This window comes from Mustela lutreola, chromosome 8 (genome assembly GCF_030435805.1).
Source record: "Mustela lutreola isolate mMusLut2 chromosome 8, mMusLut2.pri, whole genome shotgun sequence".
Lineage (NCBI taxonomy): Eukaryota > Metazoa > Chordata > Mammalia > Carnivora > Mustelidae > Mustela > Mustela lutreola.
In genome coordinates, this window is record NC_081297.1 from 69,314,627 (window position 1) to 69,336,476 (window position 21,850).

The 21,850-nt window shown below is 36.5% G+C and overlaps 1 pseudogene; it reads left to right on the forward strand.

The window, feature by feature from the left end:
* The first annotated feature begins 773 nt into the window (after positions 1-773).
* On the forward strand, positions 774-20,114 carry LOC131839777 (ribonuclease P protein subunit p29-like; annotated as a pseudogene).
* Positions 20,115-21,850: the final 1,736 nt, after the last annotated feature.

A 21,850-nucleotide genomic window follows, 5' to 3' on the forward strand; every position in this document is an offset into this window, starting at 1 on the left:
CAAAGTTTTGGGGGTGTATTATGTCTGTCCATTGACAGTAGGGCAAGTGGGAATAAGTGCTAACATAAAAACACAAATGTAAATAAGCAGAATGGGGTGCCTGGGTGGCTCAGTGGGTTAAAGCCTCTGCCTTTGGCTCAGGTCATGATCTCAGGGTCCTGGGAGCAAGTCTTGCACCGGGCTCTCTGCTCAGCAGGGAGCCTGCTTCCCCCCCCCCCCTCTCTCTGCCTGCCTCTCTGCCTACTTGTGATCTCTGTCTGTCAAATAAATAAATAAAATCTTTAAAAAATAAATAAGTAGAATATTCAGCAATTATGGTACATATGGGGAGATAAAGTCTAAAGAAGGAAGAAATCACATCTTCCTTCTTTGGAAGGAAGGAATAGGTATCAGCAAAATCTCTTTGGAAGACTTTCCAAACACTTCCAAAGAAGAACAAGACCGGCAAAGCCTCTTTGAAGAAGGTAAGATTTACACTGAACCCTAAAGAAACCCGAAGGAAAAAAAATGCATAAAATTCTCATCAGTGAGTAGTAGGAAGCAAGGTAAGGCAGGTAACTTGAGCAAAGGCAAAGAAGAGAAATCTGACAAATTCTGGAAGAGGGAATGAGCCAACTGAGCCACAGAAGACAGTTGAGGACTCTGGAGTTTCTGATTCCGCTCTTTAGCACCCCAACTTACTTCTCATCGCTCCTTTTTCGTCTCCTTTGGCTTTGAGTTGGGCATTCGTTGCTTGGGCTCCTGCCAAAGGAAAAAGGGTGAAGGTGCCCCGCATGTTGCTTCTACCTCCTATGCTTCATAATGCTCTGAGAGGATGCCAATACAAGGTTTTACAAGCCAGCTTCCCCCAGCTGTTGGAGAAAGAATTTACTGATGTAAGTCTGAAAACCTCAGAGGACCTAAACAAAAAGAACATTCTCTAAAAATGGGAAGGCAAGAATAAAACATGGGCTGTGAGGAGGTGTTAGAAGAGGGACTCCAATACTTCTGAACTTTTGAAGCTTTAAGGATTGTAAGATATGACCTATCTTTGGATAAGGGTCTTGCTTTTTTTTTTTTAAGCACAATTATTGGGTAAGTTTTTAATCCTGAAGATGTGCCCTACTTATTGTTCCTGAACTGGTCATCTAAATTCAGCTGTTTTTAACAAAGATAGAGTAGCCTTACTGTGATTACATGCTGGACTTTTGACTTTCATTTCCCAGAATTTGGTATAAGCTTCTTGATGGCAAACTCTGTATTTTATACTTCTTTATAGCTGCCACATTTTATTTTGCTGAAAACATTATTTTGTCTTGATTGAATATTTCTCAGAGGAGGCTCTGAGAAAGATTTTCATTGTGCCTTGTAATAGTTTAACTCAAACTTATTTTTTTTCATTATAAAACTAATACATACCTCACAATAGCCAAAGGGTGGCAACCATCCAAATGCCCATCAAGAGACAAATGGATAAACAAGATGTGGTATATACACACAATAGAGGATTATCCAGCCACAAAACCGAATGGCACTCTGATACATGCTACAGCATGGATCAACCTTAAAAACATCAGCTGAAAGATGCCAGGCACAGCAGGCCACATCTTGTGTGATTCCATTTACAAGAAATATCCCAGAATGGACAAAGCTGTGGTGACGAAAAGCACACTAGTGATTTTCAGGCACTGGGGGAGAACAGGAAATGAGGAGTAAATGCCGAATACGTACAGAGTTCTCCATTCAAGGTGATGAAGTTCCAGAACTAGACAGCATTATGAACAGACTTAATACCACTGCCTGGTACACTCTAATATGGTTAAAATGGTAAGTTGTATGTTAAGTGTATTTTGATGCAATAAAAAATAAGTTTAAAATATTTAGTCAAGGGGTGCCTGGGTGGCTCAGTGGGTTAAAGCCTCTGCCTTTGGCTCAGGTCATGATCCCAGAGTCCTGGGATTGAGCCCCACATCGGGCTCTCTGCTGGGCAGGGAGCCTGCTTCCTCCTCTCTGCCTACTTGGGATCTCTCTCTGTCAAATAAATAAATAAAATCTTAAAAAAAAAATTTAATCAAGCTCATCATAGAAATTCCACTAAATTAAATTCCCTGACAGGAGTGCCAAATAAAATACTATACATACACTAAAGAATTATTCATTGTTTATCTGAAATTCTAATTTAACTAGATGCCTATATTTTTATGTTAAATATGGCAGCACTACTGAGAGTGGAAGTTTTGTTTTTATCATTGCTTTACTCTAAACACTTAGGATAGTGTCTGGAACATGGTAGCTATAACCTCAATAAAGATGTTACATGAATATAAATTTGAAAAGACTTGTAAAAAATAGAAACTACAACATAGAAAGAAGAAACTAAAATCATTCATAGATCCACCAACCAAGAAAAATTACCCAGAATTTTTGGCTACTTTTACCTAGAGCCTTCTGGTATGTTTTGTTTCTTGGTTGTTATTACTAATGTAGGCCAACTGCATATCTTACTTTTTTCAGTAATGACTTTAATGGAAGCATCCATTATGCTACCAAGATCTCCTAATAAACATAAATTGTAAAAGCTGAATGATGATGTATTGTGTAGCTATATCATAGTTTACCTATTTTCATATCATAAAATAATTAGTTAGCTTTTTTTTAGTGCTTTATACATAGTGTATCAGTAAACATATTGGTCTCTAAATCTTTTTGATTTTTCTAAGATAAATTAGTAGAAGAGTTACTATGTAGAAGGAAATATACATCTTACCACTGTCAATCTCTATGGAAATATTGATTTCCAAAGCATCAGGTTAATATATGCTTCTACCTGTGATGAATTCAGCTGCTCATTTCACTTCCCTGGCCACTACCTTTATGACAGCCTAAAATCTTTGCTAATTTGATAGAGGAAAGAGAATATCTTGTTTTAACTTGCGACTTTTTTTAAAAAAATGAAAACTGAACACTTTCCCACACATTTGCTAATCAATCATTTCTTTTGTGACTGGTCTCTGCTGATTTACTTAGGGGCAAGACTTATTGTTCTCATTAATTTGTATGTACTTATTTTAGATCAGAGATATTAATCCTTGGCCTGCCATTCATTTAATAAATATCACTTTTTGTCTGTTGTTAAATTTTAGTCATTCCTTTTGTGATAAGGGCTTTATTAAAAGAAGGAGTGCTGGTTTATGTGTTACTATCTCTTGTGATTTCCCTTTGGTCTGAAATGCTGGCAGAGTCAGCATCACCTCAGGGTCTCAGTGTCTGGGAGTGGACAGAAGGAAAAAAATATAAAGAAAAAGCAAGAGCAAAAAAAAAAAAAAAAAAAAAAAAGCAAGGGCACTTGGTCATTGGAGAGCATCATTATTCTTCTCTCGTAGGATCCTGTTTGTTTGGTCAGCCACAGCCTGAACCACTGCTCAGCTTCCTTCAGTGTATGTAGCCTTACTGTCAAAGCCCAGCCATACCCTCATGTCTAATTTTCCCAATATTTTTTTTTTTCAGAAAATTTACTTTGCTGGTAAGATGAAGGTCACTTTTACACCCATTCAGTGGTTTTTGGTACTCTCAACAAATATTCACTTACACAATGAAAAGTTTAGCCTTGGAGGATTCATTTTAAGGTGAACCAGAACTAAAAATACACTGTAACTAAAGTTCACAACTATCCATTAGGATGTGAAAGGTACCATACTGACAACAACCCAGCTTAGATGGACGGAATGTCCTGTGACAACAGACCAGCACATGACATGATTGTTGGGGCAGAGAAAGAAAATCTTAGAACTTCTGCTTATATTTATTATAGATCTTGTAAAGTTTTTATTATTTATTCACTTTGTAATACATACACTTAGTAAACAAATAAACATAAATTGGAGGAATATACTGATTTTTTTTTTAATGGCAGGTGTGCACAAAAATGCCTTGGAAATGACTGTAAGAGATAACTAGAAAGTATAACTGTTCGTGAAAGGGCACAAAAGAAAAGACTAAAAATGAAGAGAAACACTGAGTAAGGTTTTATTCATATGTATTAGCTCCCCATCACAGAGCTGAATGGCATCCAAAAGTTATTTTTTATAAGATGAGTTTTCACTTCTTTTAAGAGTATTTGAATAAAATCTGATTGCACTAAGGAAATTTACTCAGGCAGGAGGTCCAACCTCTGCCAGTGGTAAACTAGAAGTAATTTTAGATTAAAAAGAAAAACAAAACAGAAACACAAAAAAGCTATGAGCCCAAATGGAATGATGTTATTTTAAATCAGTTAAACTAAGTTTTATTGCTAAGAGATGTTCTGCTTAGCAATTAAGGAAGACAGATCAAGGCACTGTTAGGGTTCATGAGATAGGAGTTTCTGATATATGCTATAATATATTTCAGTTTTTGAGTTACCTTTTTAAAACTATGCTTTATGACTATTTGCTTTGCATAATTTTAACATCAGCATATAACCAGATATCTGGCATCTCCACTCTGTCCTCTTCCAGGTGTGCCTTAATCAGGCAAAACCTAGGGAAATGGTAGATGTGACTACTAGCAGTTGACAGCTTTTGTAATGTTTGCCCTGGTTGCAATGACCCCATGATGGGACCCTCCTGTCCTATTGAGGCTGGGCCCTGAGAAATCTGGGAAAGAGAACTCCACACTTCCAGGACAACCTTTATTGTACTTATGGTTCTGATCACAATGTGGTGGGTCAAATCTCCATGAAGATTTGGGATCAGAGGAAACTGATGGCAGAAGGTAAAAAAAGGAAAGAAAAAGAGACAAGGTGAGTGGAGAGGAAGGATTATGAATTTTCTGGAGATTTTTATTTTCAGGAACCATTTGTGTTATCTTTCCTTGAAGTCTGAGAATTCCCTGGAATTGCTCTGCAATTCCTTGAATCATTATGTCCTTGTGATACATTTTTCCTTCTGTTTTTTGAAAGTTATCTGCAATTGGTTTCAAATACCAGGAGCCATAGGGCTAACGCACATATTACATGTTGGCCGTCACAACTTCAGAGTGTAGAGCAATACGCTGGCAGATGGAAGGCTGTTCACTCTCCCGTCAGAAGGCATTCTCAAAACCCAAGCGCAGCTCTGCTCTCCTTAATTCAGCAGGCACTGTTTCCCTACAGGATCCTTCACATATGTTAGTAGTTTGTGTGGCTGACCCACTGCAGTTGCTGAAGTGGCCAAGGACATTAGCTTTATCCTTCTGACAGTTGTTTTTTCAATATGTTGCATGGCCAGAAACGAATTTTCTGCAATTAATCAATTTTGTTACTTTAAGTGTGCCTGTGATTCTGTGGGAGTATTTTTCCAATGAAGCCATGGACTCCTGGGAGCTTTTGTCTGCAGAAGTAGAGGAGTATGAGGAGGCCAGGCTTGAAGACTATAAGGGATGTCTTCTTTAACAGCCTCAGCCTCAGAGGAGACCATGAGAGTTCCCTTCTGAGGAGCTACAAAGTTCCTTATGGGCAAATAGGAGCTCAACTTAGGCGTCATTAGAATAAACAGAAAATTACTTTGCAGTCAAAATGGTGAGGTCTGAATGTACTAGTTACGTGTCCTAAAGTAAGAGATTCTGCTTAACTCATCAACAGACAGCTGCTCACATAATTTGATCTGAAGGTTACTGCAAGGTTTCTCTTTCCAAAAAATAATTCCCTCACAGAGTACATCACCCACTCCTACAGGAAATTCCAACCTTCTTTGATCAGACAATTTAGGGAGAGCCATGAATTGTCCCCAGAAGGTTAAACTGCAGATGTTATCTAGGAGCAAAGAGAATCCTGTGGGTTCTATTGATCTCTCATTGTACAATGGCAAGCATTGGCTTATTATTAGACCAACAAACTGTTCCCTAGGAAACCAGGAAAGTGGTGGGGGTGAGAGGTAAGTGCAGGTGAGCAGTAAAGTTAGAGGATGTTATCAAATAACCTGAGGTAGACGTGGATCCTCAGAGCTGAACATGGAAGGTTGGCATAAGAAGAGCCAACACAATGACCCCATTGTGGTTGGGATACTAGAGAGATTATAAAAGAGACCAAGGGCAGTGTGAAGAAATGTCCTGTATGATGATACAAAAACGAGTGCCTCAGGGACCTCAAAGGTTTACCTTGCTCTCTTGTTGATCAGAACAACAAGCTATTTGAAGAATTTGTATTAATACCTGGAACTATTCTCTTGAGTTCCTCAAATATCCACTATATTTGTGAGAAAGTAAGGATCAGTTATAAATGACTACTTCTGTTCTTCTGCCCCTTTTAAAGAAAAGTATTACCTTCCCCTTACATGAAGAGGATTCGTGGTGTCTATGTACACTTCACTACACCAGAACTGGATGGGGACAGATGTACACCCACACCAATTCACTGTTGCCCTGAAGTTAAACCTGATAGTGGTGAAATTCGTGTGTCTTTAGACTAAGGTTGCCAGATTTAGCAAATAAAAATATGGGGCATCCAGTTGAATTTGAATTTCAAAGTCAAATTGAAATTTAACTATATGTTCTGTATTTTATCTGGCAACTCTACTTTGGAACTAATGGGGAGTGTCTTTTTCATACATGTACTCTTCATATTTATATAGAAAGCAACTAAAACTGGGAACTGAATATTCAGTTTGAATCACAAAACCATTACTGAGCAGGCACTTCCATTTTGTGAACTATTGTGCTAGGCTGTGGGGAAATCAAACATGATTAAAATACCATCACTCTTTCTTCCATGTTTACTACCTAAAGGGAAAAGCATTTGTGTAAATAACCATCAATAATACAAGGCAGAAGGAAATGTGCCAAATAGATTGTGTACTAAGACTACAGAAGGAAAAAAAAAAAAAAAAAAGACTACAGGAGTGATTAAATTTGATGGAAAGAATCTGGATAGAACTTCAAAGAATATGCAGCATCTCTGTCAACAGAGAACGGAGAAATAGTGTTCCAGGCTCAGGGAGCAAAATACGGGAGGGATAAATGCTCATGGTCCATGTTTGAGAAGCAGTGAGTAGACTAGTAGCAGGGGCACGGAATGTACAGAGAAATGAGGTGGAGTTGATGCTGAAAATGCTAGGTTAGGGCTGAATGGAGGATAGTCTCCGATGTTATGCTAATTGTTAAGACTTACTTTCATGAGCAAAGGTATGGAGGTGGAGGAAGAGCCTAAAGATTCTGGTTTTTGTGTTGTTTTTTGTTTTGTTTTGTTTTTGGTTTTTTTTTTTTTTTTGAGCTTAAGTTCTGAGATGAGAAGAGCATGAATCCACCCCGTGATGAGGATGATACATCTGTAGCAATGTAATGATGGATGAGTGAGGCAAGAGTTCAGAGGCAGGGAGTTTCAGCTTAGGAGGATGATGGCAATTATGGGCAAATGGGGAATTATACTCATGGTTTTAGGAAAAATTAGCCACTTTCTCTTTAATGTACTGAAAAGCCTACTTTCTGTGTTGAAGTGAAGTAAGAGCCCCTTTAATGCCCCTTCTGTTGTTGATCTTGGCCTCTGACATCCTATGGGGCCCAGACCTGCCACTTTCTTCCCTATAGTTAGCAGTTGTGTATCCCCCTGCATATCCAAGTGGTACACAGAACAATTCTTGGGATAACAAATATCCCTAAACTCCTCTGGACTGAAAACTTGGACTCACCACTCTGATCCTAATATAAAGGGAAGTGCTTATGCTGCTTACAGGGATTGGGAAAAGCATGAACTAAATTACTTATCAAGAATTTTTTCCCTCCATAGATTTGTAATTTCATGTTCTTTATGGAAAAGATAATTTTATTTTTACTATTAAGCGTGTATCTTCATTTAGATGCTTAATTCTCTTAGTTTGAATTTCTCCACTGACCACCTTTATTTATATCTGTAATAAGAGATAAAACAAATCAATACCCATAATGGTAACTAAAAGTCATTAACTATTATTAAACACTACATATTTTCTAGTCACTGTATTAATTTATATGAATTATCTCATTTAATCTACCCACTATCCTATGAATGGATAAATATGTTATTAAGAGATAATTCATATAAGGAAGAACAATGAAAACATCATGGGGATTATTAAAATTCTAAAAGGTATCTCAAAGATATGCAAATTATTTTTGAAAGCTGTCATTTTTACTTATTAACTTGGTACATATTAAGAAGAAATAACTTCAAGTGCTGGTTTCAATATAGTTTCATGTACTACTACTAGGATGAAAATTGGTAAGACTTTTCTGGAAGACCAATTTTTAGTAAGTGAAATTTCCATGCCCCATGATCCAGAAATTATATGTGAGGAAATTTGTGCCAGATAAATAATTAGAAAGGTATAAAAGATTATGGTATAAGGATATTCACTACAATATTATTATTGGAAAATGGAAAAGACCTAAATACTTAAGAATAAGAGATTTGTGAATTATGCTTTAATTGCTGCTACAAGGGTAATTGGCTAGGAGGATAGAAGATGACTTTTTGTTCATTCTTTAAATTTCTTTGAGAAAGGTATTAAAGCAGTTTAAAAGTGCTCTCCATGTTATTAAGACACTATATGATAATACAAATAGTATTTTAAAAGAAATTATTTAAACTTCCTTTCTTATTTTTTTTATACTCTACTATCCATACAGTGGAAGAATAAACATGGCTTAAAAGTTTACAGTTAATTTTTGTGTCTTTCTTAGCATATGTGCTGCTGAAGCGAGCACAGTTTTTGTCTTTTTAATTAACAATCAGTATTCTTCAAACCATAAATTTTAGGAATTATTATACCATAATGGATATTTATATAATTCAGCCCATCAGATCAGTCTTGTCATACTGTCAAAGGTTTTTTTCTTTGAGTCTTTTCACATACACTGGATTCAGGCTGTAATGAGCCAGTTTCATTTTGTTTTGTTTTTTATTTTCTTTAAAATTTATTCTTGAATGAGAAAAAAGAAACGATGTGAGTACCTAGCCAACCTACTGAACTCCTTTTTTCCCTGTTTAAATAAAATACTAAAAAAGAAAAAAAAAATCTTGCGCTCTATGGCTGTTTTAATTTGCTGCTGGTAATTCTTTAGATGTAATTTTTTTCCTCAACACATAAACTTGGTTTTATTTTGTCTTTTTGAGTCTAGTGGGCTCTCTGTCTAAATTTTTCTATCCACCTGACAGTCAAAAGAACTCCTGGTTTCTGTAAGGATTAAGTCAGGAAGCAGTTTTTAACGACAACAAATTGAAACGTTTGCACAAGGAAGTGTTGCTTTTATAAGTGATGGGAAACTTCAAATTTGATTACAAGCAACCTTTGGCTTCCTATCTGTTCAACAATAGGCTATGTTGTTAAGGGCAATTTCCATGCACAGCATGTGGGTCCCATTTTTTCATCCTTAGACATGGTTGTTTACTGTTCAGCACTGTTTATGCATTTTAATCAGGCTTTTTCAGTCTCCCTTAATAAATCACTACAAAGCAAATGTACCAAAACAAGAACTATTATGCAGTATTGGTTGCCCTTACACAATATTTGCTGCCCTCGAGTTTCACTCAGTACCCAAATTTAAAAAATAATGACAACAAGAACAAAATCCATAGCCAAGAGTATTTTATTTAGAATTGCAACATTTCTGGCTAAAGACCCTCTTTGAGCTCCATTCTTTAACAGTAGGAGCCTGACTTTAAAATTCAGTTCCAGCAAGAATGACTTAACAATTGGAAACTGCCATCAGTCCTTGGGACTGAAAGTCTTTTTGATGGGATGAAGCTGACAGCCTAGTTCCTGCCTGGCAGGCATTCACATGGAATGAGCCTGTATTAGTGCAGATAAATGTTTAGACATTCAGGTATCTTGCTGTCTGAGAAGAGTATTACTGGTTAAGGCAATGGTAAGCAGAAGAAAAAAGAGTTCTCAGGCATTCATGCCTGAGTGAGGAAAGACAATGGCTTGTTAGCATCATCTGGCAAGTGGGCAAAAGACAGGCTGACCTATCTCTCTTCCCTCCTTAAAGCTAAACTTTCATTTGGTTTTGAATAAACCAAGGGAAAAAAGTATGTTCTTTTTCCTCCGAGAATTTGTTGTTGTTGTTGTTGTTGAATTAAATGGATTTTTTTTTAACTTTGGCTTCTAGCATCAAAGGCAGATTATTATAAGCTGTAGTATTTTTAAAGCACAGGCCAGAGGTAAGAATGCCCTGAAAGAAAAAGAAGGCTAAGGACATTGTACAATACAGATTTGCATTTTAAAACATGACGGCACTTAGAATTTAGATTCATTGATTAAGAGTGACATAGTTTAGAGGAGTCACTGGAAAATTAATAGTATAAACATGTATGCTGATTTGAGGCTCAGGAGGAGTTTACTAAATATGAGAATCTTTGGGAAATATTTTAAATGAGTAGATAGTCTCCAAAGCAAATAATTATTTGGTAAGATTTATATTAACCTGCTTTGCACAACACCCTGTGTTACCCTTTGACTTCACTGTATAAAATCCTCCGGACTCCCCTGGAATTCAGCACAGGCAGGTGCCATGCAGAATTCCTCACATACCTAGCCAGCCAAAGTGCTATTCTGCACGTGGCCCAGAGAAAACATTTCATGAGTGAGAAATTAAATTGTCATGTGTTTAATTAAGAGGTAGATACAGGTGTTTGAGGATCTTTTCTAAAAGCATTCATCTTTTCTAAAAGCATTCAAAAGGTGACATGCATACCTTTTAAGGTGTTCTGGTTTTCATTCTTGCACAGGACAAAAATATCGCATCTGAAAAATAGGAGCTTGGCATTTAATTTACAACTTTTATGAACTGTATTGAGCTTCCCAGAAAGTCACTCTTCACCTATTTTTGCGTATAGATTTTTATCCCTTTTTTTGTCCAAACTTCTTTTCCTCAAGCCTTGATTTCTTTCCTCATGATGCCCTCCTTGCTATCGGTTGCCTTAGGGATAAATAACCCCCCAAATATTACATTTTCACAATTTAATTTAGTCTTTCTCATAAATTCACTACAATTCTCTATTTCTCAGTCCACAGTCCTTTGAGGTAGAGGCTATCTGTGAACTCCTCAGTACTCTCCTCAGTAATATTTCTCTTTCATGAATGAACACACATTTTGCACAGATAATGGACAACATTTTTCAGCCTTCCCAGGGTTTGGTGTGCTGATATGACTGTGGTCTAACCAATAAATTGTAAACAAAAGTATTGTGTGGGTCCTCCAGGAAATCTGCCTGGAATACAGATATGATGCTGCAGCTCTAGCAGCTATATGGACTTTGGGGATTGGAATCATATCCTATAAGTAGGAGAGCTATGAACTGGAAGGTTCCTGAGTCTTCAGTAACTTTGTGGAGATGTCATTCTAGTCCAGAGCCATGTTAGATTTCTCTGTTATACACAATTGAAATAATTGTAATGGGTACACCCTGACTCAATTATGGGGAAAAGTTAAGGTGGGGAAAAAGGATAGTTTAAGATGATTAGCAGAAACTTAAACTATTAAAAAAAAAATCACAAGAAGAAAAAAGAGAGACAGCTTAACCCAACTGGAATTTTTATACATAGCAATTTTCTTTTTAGATATGTGTTTCTGATAGCTAAGTATCTATTTTAATCTTAAATATTTATGATTTGGATAAATTCTCCCTATGGCCTATGATAAAATCATAGATTTGATTGGAAAATATATGGGATTATTAACATCAAAACTTTAAACCAAATGCTGCCAGACATTAGGGAAACATGTTACGGATTGGTGTTTATATCTGGTTTGGTTAGTACAAAGCATTTCTTTTAAGGTTTTTTTTTTTTTTTGTTTGTTTGTTTGTTTTGCCTTAATAGTTTGGTTATGAACTGTTCATGCTAAGAAAAAAATATTTCTCAAATATCATAATAACCAGAATGGTATTATTATTATCATTTATTATTGTTGCCAACACTTACTGAGCACTTATGACATGTGAGCACTTTGCTAAATACTTTACTTATATTAGTTTTATTTAATTTTTCACCTGTAAGATAGAAATGAAATTATTATTCCCACTTTCCAGTTGAGGAGATCAAAGCCAAGAGAGTATATCAGTGGCTTTAGAAAATGGAAGATAAGACAATTTAGACTTATCACAGGCAACTGGAAAAGTCAAAGGAGAACCCCAAAAAAAGTTTGCTTGAAGATACTGGACTGCTGATGAGGTAGTGTAGCCCTCAAACCAGAAGATTACAAAAATAAAGAAATGTGAGCTTAGTATTTGAGGAAAGGGTACATAGGAAGAGGGGAACGTTTTCTCTGCTGGAACTTGAAGGTTTTCAAAAGATGGCTGAGTGGAGCATTTTACATTTATAGAGTGAGGGCCACAAAATTTGGAGTCCAGGACCTTTTGGAGTTGGGAGCTCAAGTAAACACTTTGGCTTGGGACCCTGAAGGGCTAAATTTCACTATTAAAGGTGAACTACATATAATTTAGCTCACATATCGAAGTGCCCTAGAAAATCTTAATTCTTAAAATTAAATAAAGGTATTCTGAATTCATAATATCCCCAGGTATCTGACAAAATAAAATGAAAAATCCTCTCTAGAGAAAGACAACATTATCCTAGGGCTGAAATGATTTCACTAATTTCTATATATAATATGTGGTCAGTCAATAATAACATAGCATATCAGGAGACTAGTTAGTATTAAGACAATCAGTAGAATCAACAGACTATAAAAACAGAACCCTAAGACCACTGGATATTAAATTAATAAAATGCTGGTTTAAAATATCTTGGATGCCAAGTTCAAGGAGATAAAAATAAATTTGGTTGAGAGCTAGAAGCCACAGAAAATGACACGACACAATTGACTTCTCCAAAAAAATCCTTGTCAGAGTATAAATCTTATAATCTTAAAAAAGCTAAGAAATTAGTGGGTGGATTAACAGAAAATTAAATACAAATGAAGAAAGAATTAGTGAATTGAGAGAGCTTGGAACAAAATATTTAAAATTCAGATGGAGATATAAGACAAAATGTGATGAGAGAGAAAGATGAAAAACACAGAGGAAAGAATGTAAGAGTCCAACCTACATTTAATTAAAATGCCAGGAAGACTTAATAGATAAATGGAAAGAGTCAATTTTCAAAAAGATGAAGGATGCCTTTTTTCAAAAATTGCTGAAAGACAACAAATCATAGGTTTAAGAAACTATGTAAATGGATTCAGGATTAATATGATATCCACATCTGAATACATCATAGTAAAACTGAAGAAGAACAACTAAAATGAGGAAAAACATTCAGGAAAAAAAGAGATTACATTAAAGAAATAGGTCTGAGAGCTGCTATGTCAATAGAAACAATGAAAGCCAAAGACTAGAATTCTTTACCTAATCGAAATATCCTTCCAGAGTAAACGAAAATGGAGAGAATTTATTTTCAGAACATCCAAAGTAAATGAAACCTGAAACATACTTTTTAGGAAGAAGGAAATGATACCAAATAGAAATTCAGAGAGTAAGAATGGGAAGATGAATAGTAAAAATTTGGGTAAATATAAATCAATAAAACAATAATTATTATGACTTATGCAGGTTTTTAAAAAAGGATTTATTTATTTTAGAGAGAGGGAGTGTATTGCACATGAGCAGGGGGAGGGGCAGAGGAAGAGGTGGAAGGAAAATCCCAACTCAACTCCCTACTGAGTACAGAGACTGATGTGGGGATCCAATCCTATAACACTGCGATCATGACCTGAGTGGAAATCAAGAGTCAGAGGCCCAACAAGCTGAGCTACCCAGACACCCTGACTTACGTAGTTAAAAAAATATCGAGGACTTGAAATATATGACAATAATAGCATATAAGTTGGGAAGAGAGTTAACAGCAGTCTCCCTGCCAAGCAGAGAGCCCAATGTGGGGCTCGATCCCAGGACCCTGGGATCATGACCTGAGTTGAAGGCAGAGGCTTTAACCCACCGAGCCACCCAGGTACCCTTCTTCCCTTCTTTTAGATCAATTATTTTTCTATTTCATATTTTTCCTCAGTCAGCTTGGAAATTAGTTATATGTTCTTTTATTATTCTTTAGTGAGATTTCCATATGTATACTTTATTTATCAAAGTAATCTTAGTTGATGTTTTTACTCTCTTCTAAGGCAATGAAAAGACCTTGGAATACTGTTATTAATTAATCTATTAACTCTCTACCCAATTTATATGTTGGGAATTAGTTATATGCTCTTTTATTATCCTTTAGTGAGATTTCCATATGTATACTTTATTTATCAAAGTAATCTTAGTTGATGCTTTTACTCTCTTCTAAGGCAATGAAAAGACGTTGGAATACTGTTATTAATTAATCTGTTAACTCTCTTCCCAACTTATATGTTGGGAATTAGTTATATGCTCTTTTATTATTCTTTAGTGAGATTTCCATATGTATACTTTATTTATCAAAGTAATCTTAGTTGATGCTTTTACTCTCTTCTAAGGCAATGAAAAGACCTTGGAATACTGTTACTAATTAATGCTGTTAACTCTCTTCCCAACTTATATGCTATTATTGTCATATATTTCAAGTCCTCGATATTTTTTTAACTACGTAAGTCAGGGTGTCTGGGTAGCTCAGCTTGTTGGGCCTCTGACTCTTGATTTCCACTCAGGTCATGATCTCAGTGTTATAGGATTGGGTCCCCACATCAGTCTCTGTACTGCCTCTCTGGTCTCCTATCAAAGAAATTTAAAAAAAAATTAAAAAAAAACATTGCATTTTTATAAACCATGGAGATACTAAAAAAGGTAGTAAAATAAGGTTATAAGTGGTTTTACACCAATATATTAAAAACTTCATTGAAACACATTCTTGGAAAAACATATTTGGTCCAATATTGACATAAAAAGAAACAGAAAATCTCAATATTCTTACAGTTATTTTAAAAAATTTTTAATTAAATATTTTCCTACAAAGAAATCTCCAGGCTCATATGGTTTAACTATCAAGTTCTAAAATATATTTAAAGAAGAAATAATCCTCCTCTTACAAACACATCTCTTCCAGAAAATTGAAAAAGACGTTTGCAAAATCGTTTTATCAATCCCACATATCTTCAATCCAAAATCTGACAAGGGCATCTGAGAAAGGAAAATTAAAGGTCAATCTTATTTAAAACATGAGGGAGGGGCGCCTGGGTGGCTCAGTGGGTTAAGCTGCTGCCTTCGGCTCAGGTCATGATCTCAGGGTCCTGGGATCGAGTCCCGCATCGGGCTCTCTGCTCAGCAGGGAGCCTGCTTCTCTCTCTCTCTCTCTCTGCCTGCCTCTCCATCTACTTGTGATCTCTCTCTGTTAAATAAATAAAATCTTTAAAAAAAAAAAAAAACATGAGGGAACATAGCAAGCCAAATTCAACAATATCCAAAATGGTAACAGATTAATTACATCACAAACAAGTTGGGGTCCTAGGAATTCTAGGTTAGATACAATTTGCAAATAAATTATGTTACATTAACAAAATAAAGGAGAAAAATCACATGATCATTTCAATAAATGCAGACAAACTCAACCTCCATGATAATTTAAACAACACTAGTAATAAACTAGAAATGGTTTACTGATAAAAAGTTTCTAAAAATCTTATAAATATCATGCATAGTGGTACAGTGCTGAAAACTTTCTCTTGAAATAAAAAACAAGAGCAGGTTATCTGCTTTCATTCTATATCTATCCCACATTGAATTGGAGAGTATATTAAGATACTTTTATGAGCAAGTAACAGAATATACAATTAGATATGGATTAAATAATGAAAATTTCCTGTCTAACATAACAGGAACTCTGATAAAAACTTCCTGGATTTTCCCAGTGGCTTAGGGATGTCATCAAGGACCCAAGTTCTTTCTGCTTTGTCCCTCTCACGTTGGCTCTTGGGCTTGTCTTTTCATAGTTCACAGATTGGCTGCCACAGAGAAACAGAACAATATTTGCCAAAAAAGAATTGCATTGCCTCCCATTCTCTATTTAAAAGGAAGGAAAACTTGTCCTAGAATATTTCTGGCAGACTTTCTTCACATCCTATTGGACATGATTGGATCACAGGCCAATACCTAACTTCAAGGGTAGCCAGGAGAATAGTTGGGATTCTAGGCTTCTGTAGGGGTGTGAAGGCCCTGTCAAGAGAAAAAGGCAGAGGAGAGTAGGTAGAGAATGTTTTTGTTTAAGGAACAATAGTTTCTGCCATAGATAGCTTAAATAACTCACTCAAGGTCACATTTCTTTTTTCTTTTTTTTTTAAATTTTTTATTTATTTGACAGAGAGAGATCACAAGTGGGCAGAGAGGCAAGCAAAGAGAGAGAGAGAGGAGGAAGCAGGCTTCCTGCGGAGCAGAGAGCCCGATGTGGGACTCGATCCCAGGACTCTGAGATCATGACCCGAGCCGAAGGCAGAGGCTTAACCCACTGAGCCACCCAGGTGCCCCAAGGTCACATTTCTTTTTAAATGGTAAAGCTAGGATTTGAACCCAGGCAGCCTGACTCCAGAGACCACACTGAATGGTCATACAGTCTCGACTTGCGTATGACTTTAAAAGCAATGAATTTTAACTATTACTTAATTCTTACCCCAGAACCTATAAAATAACCTGGGTACACTGACTCTTAGTGCCACCCTCAAAGTCTTTGTTATACTCTATTACAGTATTCACAGGAATTAGTTGACAAGTTTTGAGAACCTTAAGTAAGCTAAAATTCATCTGTTTTCCAGAGAAAAACCTTAATTTCACATAGAATTCTTTAGAAATAATTATTTATAACATTTGGGAATTTGAAAATCAATCTATTATGTGTGTTTGAAAGAATGTGAGAACAGCTCATCAACTCTGAAAAGAAGTAATATGCATACAAATCACATAAAAGGTTTATAATAAGAAGATTAAGTATCACTAAGCAGAAAAAGAAACATGAAATACAAGGGCACATTTAAAAATAAAATGGGTACATCTTAAAATAAATCTTTTCAGCAAAGTTAAAACAGTAAAATATGCTTATGTAGGGAAAAAGTTGTAAAACTGTGAAATCATATTTTCACTTCACAGTACATTTAATATTATATGCATACTATTACATTATAACAGAATAATTATACCTATTTATCACCTATTGTAATAAAAGGAGATATAATTGATTTAAAATGTCCTTAAGTAGTTTTAATTATATAAACAAAAATTAGCTTTTATAAGCATGTGTGTGTGGGTGTGTGTGTTTAGAATTGGTAAACAAAGTAACTTTGTGAAATTAACTTACCCTTGGCTCTAATCATTACTATCAGATCAGAGTCTTGTGAGTTCCATATTCTGCGGTTGTATTTTTATATATAAAAAAAGAGAGCATGTAATGCTATTTTTTTTCAGCTTCCAGCCTAACCTGGACCATATTTTATTTTCACTTTCTATGTGCGTACATTTATGGTTCACAAGTCAAAAATGACCATTCACAGTCTTAAGCTGTCTATCCCCAAAAGGCATTGGCCAGGCTTGTGTAGGAAGAGGGAAATTGAGGTCAAGGCAGCAGGACCACCTGTATCTGGATCTTTTGTGGGTAATCTACTACCATCATGGGTATAGTGCTGGAGTCTGGAGGCCTCAGAGTGAATAAAGGGGAGAACTCAATCAATTACATTTCTATTACCCTTTGACAACAGTTCTAGGTACTCTGGAAATTACGAGCCACCCCATATTTGCAGTTCAACAGCTCATAATCTATGGGGGAGAAGTAATTATACATAAATGAATAGATAACTGGCAGATTATACTAGGCAATTATAGAAGCATCTGGAGAGAAGAATCCTCTCTGGGTAAGAATATGGGCAAGTTTCAGGGCACCTGGAAGACTCGGTTAAGCTTCTACCTTCAGCTCAAGTCATGATCCCAGGATCCTGGGATGGAGCCCCACGTCAGGATCCCTGCCCATCTTCCCGGTTTGTAGACATTCTCTCATTACACATGGCTGAGAGAAAAACCATCTCTCTTAAGTCTCTTTTCAGTTACGCTTATGCCATTCATGAGGATAGCACTTTTAAGACCTGATTACCTCTCAAAGTCTCCTTCACCTGACACCGCCCCACATGAATTTGGGGGGAGGACACATTCAGTCCATAACACCCCTAATAGCAAGCGTGCAACTCTCTATAGAGTACCACACCTCCTATATTTTAACTGAGTTCCTCAAACACTCTAAATTTAATAATTCTTTGATTCCATGGGGGTTTTGAATTCATTGATCCATAAGTGGAAGCCTGTATCTTCCTCTCCCCTTCATCCATTTTACCTAACATCCCACACACTCCCTTCTGGCAACATTGAGTTTATTTTCTAAACTTAGAGTTCTGGTTCTGCTTTTTGTTTATTCATTCTTAGATTCAATTTGTATGTGGAGTCATATGATATTTTTCTTTCTCAGTCTGACCTATCTCCCTTAGCAAAATACCCTCTGGGTCCATCCATATTGTCTCTAAAGGCACAATCTCATCCTTTTTTATGGCTGTATACTATTCCACTGTGTATACATACATATATGTACATTTTCCTTATCTATTCATTTGCTGGTGGACACTTAGGTTGCTAACATATCCTGGTTATTGTAAATAATACTGCAATAAACACAGGAGTGCATGTATCTTTTCAAATTAGTGGGTTTTTTTCCTTCTTCTTCTTCTTTTTTTTTTTTGGTAAATACCCAGTAGTGGTCTAGTTTCATCTTTTACATATAGATTTCCAGTTTTCCCAGCATCATTTGTGGAAAACACTGTTTTTTTTTCTCTATTGTATATTTTTGCTTCTTTTGTCATTAATTAACCAACCATTTAATCATGGCTTTATTTCTAGGGTCTCTTTTCTGTTTTATTGATGGTCTGTGTCCATTTTTGTGCCAATACCGTACTGTTTTTATTACTAAAGCTTTGTAGTATATCTTGAAATCTGGTATTGTGATACCTCCAGCTTTGTTCTTTTTTCTCAAAATTGCTTTGCCTATGCAGGGTCTTCTGTGGTTCGATATAAATTTTAGTATTATTTGTTCTAGTTTTGCAAAAGATGCTGTTTGTGTTTTGATAAGAATTGCAGTGACTGTAGAATGCTTTGGTTAATAAGGACATTTTGACAATAATAACTAAGCCAAAAGCATGAACTATATCTCCATTTGTTTGTTTCATCTTCAATTTTTTTCATCAGTGTTTTATAGTTTTTGAAGTACAGGTCTTTTACCTCTTTAATTAACTTTACTCCTAGGTATCTTAGCCTTTTTGGCGGAATTGTAAATGGAGTTCTCTTTTTGTCACTTGGCGTAGTGTATTGAAACACTACTGGGGCCCGCATATCTGCGACCCTAGCTGAGAGTTGGAGGATCTCAGTCTGGCGACTTGGTGCATCCTTCCACACGGGACTTTGGTGAGAAAAGTTTTGATGGCCAAGGCTGCAGAGAAAAGTGAAGAAAGGTAAAGAGTGAGGGTCGCCCCCAGGAAACGTCATCAGAATGCACCGGAAGTGGCCCAATACTGAAGCATGTGATGCACCATGCATTTTCTCAGAAGATGGCTGGAGTTTGATGCCCATCTTCCGGGAGCCCAACAGGCGGAGGTTCCTGAAGCGCAGCATGCCCCACACGAGCCAGCAAACCTGCGAAGACTAACTGCAACGTAAGACTGTGGTCTTGGAGTACTCCACTCACCAAAAGAGAAAAGACAAGGGGAAAAAAATCCAAATACCTTTCTGCCAGGCAGAGGAGGGAGATGCACCTTTTTGAAATTGAGCCAGAGCAGCAGAGCTACGGTCTTCTCGCCCTCTAAGAGAACTCTGAAAACAGTACCATCAGGACCTGTGCAGTAGTCTCAATCCAGGCACGCAGCCACAGAGGATTCAGGCCAAGCTCTTAAAGGCAGATCTTCATGGGGCTCTTGTTTAAGTCACAAAATCCAAATGCACCTCCTATGTGGGTGTTACAGGAATCCTTCTACAGGAAACAAAGCACGTTTTCAAAATCCTCACCAAAGACTGCCTGAAGGTTATCCCCAAACTAAACTGTGCGTACACAATAAACATTGATAGCTTCATTTCCAACATTTATGGAAGCAAATTCCAGCTTCTGTCAAGTTAGCAATCTGCCAAGAAATTCAAAGCAAAGGGAATAGTTGATCTGTGAGCTCTTTGCTGTGGAGACGATTGTTTGTGACCCCAAGGACTGGGCGCAACTTAGTGCCTGTCTCTCAGCCAAGAGATGGCCAGGCTGGTTCTGGTTCTAGACCACCCCTGACCCATTAACAACAGAGTTAAGAACAATTCATCATCCGGGATGAAATGTGTGGTACTGAGCAAATAAATCAGGGAATGGAGGGATGTATATGTTTCTAGGTTATGATGGGTGTGTATTGCTCCCATGAGAGAAAAGCATTGTAGAATCAACACAGGTGGACCTGACTGGTAACATTATTAGGTTCTTATCTCTTTTTCATCCTTTTCTGTGTCTCCTGAGTGTTCTGTTAATGAATCCATTGTTTATGTGATAAAAAAACACACACACACACACGTAGGCACACACACACAAAAAACCCCCTTCTAATTTCTGGGTGTCTATTTTGTATCCTACTACTTAATTTAGTATTTCTAATAGCTTTTTGGTGAAGTTTCAGGATTTTTTAATGTATAGTATCATGCTATCTGTAAATAGTAGCAGTTTAACTTTTTATCAGTATGGACCCATGTTACTTCTTTTTCTTGTCTAACTGCTATAGCTAGAACTTCCAGTATTTTGTTGAATACAAGTGGTGGGAGTGGACATCATTGTCTTGTCCTTGACCTTAGGGGAAAAGCTCTCAGTTTTTCACTACTGAGTTTGATGTTAGCAGTGGACTCTTCGTGTATGACTTTATTATGTCAAAGAATCTTCCCTCTAACCCCACTTTGTTGAGAGTTTTTATCATGACTGGATGTTGAATGCTGTTAAATGGGTTTTCTGCATCTATAGTAATGATCATATGATTCTTATAGTTTGTTTATTTGATGTAACACATGACATTGATTTGCAAATATTGAACCATTCTTGCATCCCTGGAATAAGTCCCACCTGGTTGTGGTGAATGATCTTTTTAATATTTTGTTGTATGTACTTTGCTAATATTTGAGGATTTTTGTATCTATGTTCATGAGATATTTGCCCATAGTTCTCTTTTTTGTTGTTGTGTATTTGCAGGAGGTGCTACTTTAGGTAACTACCTTTTGACCCCACCACAATGTCCCTCACTCTATGAAAGCAGAGGATTAAGGTCCAGACTGTGGAGAATAGCTGCAGAGTGACATGGACTGTCATCCATCCAACCCCCATCAGTGAGTTACCCTGAATAAAACTCTATTTCAATGGTATGAGGTGGCCTTCTTCATTTTTTGGCCTTAAAGTACCTTTTCAGTCTGGCGGATACTTCATTGTCCCTTATCCTCCTAACATTTTCCCGCTGAAAAATCTGCTAACCAGTTTATGTCTGTTCTCATAGTCTTTGCCATTCTGCCTGTTGAAAGATTAATTGTCCATTTCCCTATATAAAGCCAACTGAACTGGTTGTACATGGACCCAAGTAACCCAACTGGGCAGATGAAGATTTTCTCACCTACTCTGGGACTTACCTCCTAACAATTATCCCTTCTTTCTCCTGAAATATCACATTTTCCTTTACAATAGATTATTTTTCAGTCTATGAGCATGTTATAATAGCTTCTTTAGAAAACAAAAACCCTCACACAACCCTTTCAGATACTATTCTATTACTCTGCTTCCCTTTATAGTAAAACTCCTCAAGAGATTTCCTTAAATGTACTGTTGCTCTCTCTTCATCTTCTATATTCTTTTGAACCCATTCCAATAAGGCTTTCATTTTCATGACTGGA